A 6,000-nucleotide genomic window follows, 5' to 3' on the forward strand; every position below is an offset into this window, starting at 1 on the left:
TGTTTACCCCTACAATATGGAGACTTTTTGCCGTTGGATGGTAGGGCACATACAGCCTATGGAGTTGGGGGCCATAAAATGGAAATTAAAAGGACAACACCGGTACTTATAGGGCTGGGTCCACATGAACTAACCACGCCGGTCTGGATAGGCCCAGTAGATCAACCCCTTTTGGGAATGGACGTTCTAATCCAAATAGATTCATCGTTGCATTTCAAGAATGGTTGGGTGACATGGTCAATTAGAACTATGAAGAAAGAAGAATTGAAGGAACACCCGATATGGGCTAAAGATAAGAACGATTGTGGCCTACTCCAGATGGAGCCTGCATCATTTACCGGGACCAAGCCTCCATGCACTAAACAGTATCCCATCAGTCCAACTGCCATCGCGGGAATCTTACCGGTTATTCAAAATTGGAGAAACAAGGGGTGCTTATTAAAACGCATAGCTCCTCCAATAGCCCCGTGTGGCCAGTACAGAAATCTAATGAGACTTGGCGTTTGACTGTCGATTATAGGAAAGCTAACCAGTGTATTGATCAAAAAGCTCCTTTGGTCGCAGATCCCTCCACCATTTTTAATGCCCTCAAACCGGAACATAAATATTTCTCGGTTATAGATATGGCCAACGGATTTTGGTCGGTGCCTCTGGCACCGGAGGTTCGACAGTGGTTTGCTTTCACTGTCCCAGGACAACAGTATACTTGGACCCGGTTACCGCAGGGTTTCCACAACAGCCCTACGGTATTCAACATGGCTTTACAAAGCCTTTTGCGAGAATTACCTCCCCTGTCATCCACAGTAATCCAATATGTAGACGATATCCTGCTAGCTTCAAACACGGAAGAACAGCATGAACAAGATTTACGAGCTTTGCTGGACCACCTTTGGCTGAAAGGACATAAAGCCAGCATCGACAAAGCACAAATATCCCAAGAAGAGGTTGTATACCTGGGACAAAAGATTTCACAAGGAAAGAGAGAACTTACCCAGGATAGAACTGCAGCCATTCGGGCTGCTAAAAAACCCACCACTATTCAGGAACTAAGGTCTTTTTTGGGATTGTGTAACTTTAACAGAAATTGGATTGACTCCTTCACATAGCTTGCTCAGCCATTGAATGATATCTTAAAGGGGAAACGTGCCTCTAAAGAAGCCATCACCCTCACTAAGGAACAGCAAGAGGCCTTCCTGAGTTTGAAAAAGGCTTTGTGTCGGCACCGGCTCTGGGAATCCCCGACAGTGGTAAGCCATTTACCCTGTTTGTCCATGAGAAAGAAGGATATATGACAGCTATACTGACACAAGAACATGGGGATCGGCAAAGACCTATTGGCTATTATTTGGCAAAACTGGATGCGGTAGCCCTCGGATGGGGAAGTTGCCTAAGGGCCATGGAAGCTACATGTCGAGCGGTAATGATCACTGCGGGTCTAGTCCTCGACCAAATGCTTTGCTGTCTATGAATAGAATGTCTCAGGTGACGGCAGCTAGATGGACCCGCTGGACAGCAGTTTTGGAAGCTCCTAATCTCCATATCGTCCGGTTAATCCCACAACTATGCTCCCGATGTCAGAATCGAGGGAGCAAGAGGGGGGAGAATGTGAAGAGCATGACTGCGTGGAGATTTTAAAAGAAACAGAAGAAGCAGCCTAAGCAGCAGAGGAGCCTCTGCACAACCCAGACCTCATCCTGTTTACAGATGGTTCCTCATTTGTTGACAATGGTACCAGAAAAGCAGGATGAGCAGTTACAACCTTATATGAGGTAGTGGCAAAAGGATGTTTACCCTCAGGAACGTCAGCACAACAGGCCGAGTTATGGGCCCTGTCAGAAGCATGTCGAATAGCAGAAGGACAGACAGCTAATGTCTACACAGATTTGCGTTATGCTTTTGGAGTCGCTCACGACTTTGGTCTGTTATGGCGGAAAAGAGGATTCCTCACTGCTGCTGGTACACCTATCCGAAATGGAAAAGAAGTCCGAGACTTACTAGAGGCCATACAATTACCTCAGGAAGTGTCCATCCTGAAGTGTAAGGCCCATACCAAGGAAAATACCACAGAAGCACAGGGAAATGCCCTAGCCGACCAGGCAGCTAAAGATGCCGCCTCACAGGGTGTTCCCCCAGAAGAACCAACACAGATATGCAGATTGAAAGCACTCAGGACTCTGACACGAGACCTTCAAACAATGCAAGGCGAGTGCTCCCGAGAGGAAAAATGGACATGGATTGAGGCAGGAATTAAGCTATGTGAAGATGGTGTCTGGAGACAAAGAGTTACCGACAAGCCAGTCGCGCCACAAGCGCTTATGCCTTTTTTAGCCCAACAGATCCACTCGTGGGGACACTTAGCCTCACAACAGATGACAGCACGGTTCCAGAAAAGCTGGTGGGGTCGGGGATTTAAAAAACATGCCCAGCTGGTAACAGACCGTTGTGTGGTCTGCCAGAAAAATAATTCTGGACCCATCACGGTAATGCCCCAACTGAGGCCCCCTGCCCCTGTCGGACCATTCCAGCATCTGCAGGTTGATTATATATCTCTTCCTTCATGCCAAGGATAAACTAACATTCTTGTCATGGTCGACAGATTCTCTTGGTGGGTAGAAGCTGTCCCAACTAAAAGAGCCACAGCCAATCACACTGCAAAGGTCTTGTGTAAGGATTACATTCCCCGATGGGGAGTCCCGAGTAGCATTGACTCAGATCAGGGAACACACTTCACAGGTGCTGTCTGCCAAGAAGTCTGTAGGTTACTGAACATTACGTGGGATTTACACTGTCCTTATCATCCACAATCATCAGGACAAGTCGAGTGAATGAATCGAACTCTGAAACAACAGCTTGCCAAATATCACCAAGAAGGAACACCATAGCCCCAGGCAGTACCAATAATGCTATGTAGCATTAGAGCAACCCCGAACAGAACTACAGGTCTAAGCCCATTTGAAATTATAACAGGAAGACCCATGTCGCTGCCAGGAACTATCGATTTACGGAAAGTTGATGTTCACTTGATGAGTGACACTTTGTTATCATACTGTCAGAACCTAACCAATGCTATTAGTTCTGTTTCCTGACAGGTATCGGCAGCTTGGGGTAATCCACCCGAAGGAGGACACGACATCATCCCGGGAGTCTGGGTGTATGTGAAAAAGTTGCATAAAGAACCTTTGGGAGCCAAGTGGGAGGGACCTTATCAAGTGTTATTGACCACCTAGGCAGCTGTTAAAGTCCAAGGAAAGAAAGCCTGGATCCACGCTTCACAAGTTCAATGAGCATCCGTAACTGAAGCTGAAATCTAATAAGGACAATTACTTTTTGCCAAAATGTATAAATTTACTGTATTACTGGTTGTAGGTATTCTAGGCATTTGCCTATTTCTTACTAGCCGACCCTCTGCACCAAAGGGAAATAGTAGAGTAGCAAGGGAATTACATGTAAATACCTTTTTATATATGTCATACATTTATGCCAAACAAGGTAACATTTCTAGTTGTTGGGTGTGTGCATATTCCTATTCACTCAAAGGGAGGGATTCCCTTGAGGCCAGTTCCCTTGAATATTTCGGTAATGGCTGAGTGGATAATTAATCAAAACAAAACAGTCAATGCGTTTCAGGATACGGAAAACTGGGCTCGTAAATGGAAGTCAGCAGGTTACAATCTGACTACCTTTGAAGGGGGATACCAACCATGCTACAATAATTCCAAACGGCCCCCATTTTTTGTTATCACTAATACAACGGGAATAGGAAGACCGGGGGAATCGGTCTGTCTGATTAGAAACATCAAAGGAGGCCAAAATATGGGGTATAGTAACTGCTCCCGGAATTATAATATAATCAAGCCACAGAACCGTCCAAACTGGGCTGATGTGGGAATTTTTAACGTAACGGGGATTCTGAATAAAACAGATGGAAAAGCCTGGACAGGCCCTGGAGTGTTGCTGACAAAGAAACAGCTAACCTTCATTGCCTATAATGGCACCTATTGGGTGTGTGGCCACAAGGCCTACCCTTGGCTGCCCCAGAATTGGACGGGATCCTGCTATTTAGCCTACATTGTGCCTTATATGTATCATATAAAGTCACTGTCGGAACATTTACACCGTCCTAAGAGAGCTATCACAGAAACAGAGAGGTTCTTTGCCATTCTGATCCCCAGGTATGGGACTGCCAGACTGGCAAGGGAATCCATTAACATGGCATCTGTTGTGGAACGGGTAGCCAATGATACCTCAGAGGCCCTAGTTAAAATCAATGCAGAAATGGTAGCAATCCGCACAGTAGCCCTACAGAATAGACTGGCCCTTGATTACATCCTGGCTGAAAAGGGAGGTACTTGCGCCCTACTCGGAACTGAGTGTTGCACATATATCCCAGATAGCTCCGAAGAAATTACCCACTTAGTGGAGCATATCCAAAAGGAGGTAGAAAAACTTAAGCAACCCCCATCATTCACTTTGTGGAGCAGAGCCACTGAATGACTCGATTCAATAGGAACTTCATTGGTGGAAGGTTTAATTCTAGTCGTTGTAATTATTTTACTTTTATATTGTTTGTTTATGTTGATTAAATGTTGTTGCAACCAAGCAGCTGTAGCTGGTGTCCCGCATGTGAGACACTTTGCAGGTCCCAGCAGACCGTCTGTACATGGCACAGGGGTGTGTTATGCTTAAGGGAAGCTTGTTTACTGGTTGAATTAAGATATTGATTTGGATTAAATTTGAATAAAGTGAATTAACTTACTAAAACCAGACTTCCATTGTGGCCACAATGTAATTCAGGTTGGTGTAAATTTGTGTGGAAGCTACTAGTCTGGATATGTGGTGAAACACATCAACAAATTTTAGAAGGAAACTCTATTAACATGTATGAAATTATTTTGTAGAATGTTTAACCAGTGATAGCTGATGTTTTATGATTCAGTTTGTGAAAGAATCAAAGGGGGGATTGATAGAGAATTCAAGCTCTGCAGCCCGGCTGCAGTTTTGAAAAAACACAGACCACATTGCATTAAGTCATCAATCAACTTGACATTTTAGGACCTTGGGTAGTAAGCCAATTAAAGGTTAAAAGACTATCAATTGAGCCAATAAGGTCAAAAAAGGCAAGTTCTTTTCTGTAAATTGAACCAGGTATAAGTACAGCCATTTTGGCCATGTGATCTCAAAAGGACAAAAACCTGGCTTAAAGCCAAGAGCTTGTTGCTGCTGCCAGAATAAAATTACATTAAAACTACAACCAGAGTTCGTATTTCATTGGAAATTAAGAGATCTAACAGCTTGCATCATGTATAGTAATGGTACCATTTCAACTTCTCAAGGAGTTTGACCTCAGGATGATTCTATTTTTCTGGGGACAAAGAATTAACAGTTGTAAAATATTTTATTTTTCTGACCAGGGAGAACCTCTTTGCAGACCCAACACAAAGTGTTAGGGTGCAGCTTTACCAATTCATATTATGATATGAGACAGCTGATTATACATAAGTAGAACTTCAGGGATTAGCAGTATGTAGCTCATGTTGTCCCAAAGTACGTTTACAACCAACTAATTACTTTTTATAAGTGCAGTCACTGTTGTGCTGTAGAAAAACATAGCAGCCAATTTGCAAATAGTAAGATGCTACAAATAATGGGATACAAGACCAGCCAATCTGCTTTGGTTGCGAGGAATGTTGCAAGTACACTTAGGGAACTTCCCGCTTCAAGTAATAAAGAAGTTACACTTATACAAGAAAAGAAAATCGGCAGGGTGGAAAGCAGACTGCCAATTTGTTATGTATGCAATAAAGGTTCAAACTGAGTACTGTTTAACTAAGCAAGATACAACCTTGCTTCTGCTTTATTTCTTCCCAAAGTGCCTGACTCACAAAATGGCTGGCCTTTTATACCAGAGCAGCACCATGTGCGTGTTGCTCAATTGCCTCCAACAATGACACCATCTGGTGGCTACAGACAGCATGTACATACATGACAATACCCTCCTCT

The sequence above is a fragment of the Pristiophorus japonicus genome, chromosome 6, assembly GCF_044704955.1.
Source record: "Pristiophorus japonicus isolate sPriJap1 chromosome 6, sPriJap1.hap1, whole genome shotgun sequence".
Taxonomy (NCBI): Eukaryota; Metazoa; Chordata; class Chondrichthyes; family Pristiophoridae; genus Pristiophorus; species Pristiophorus japonicus.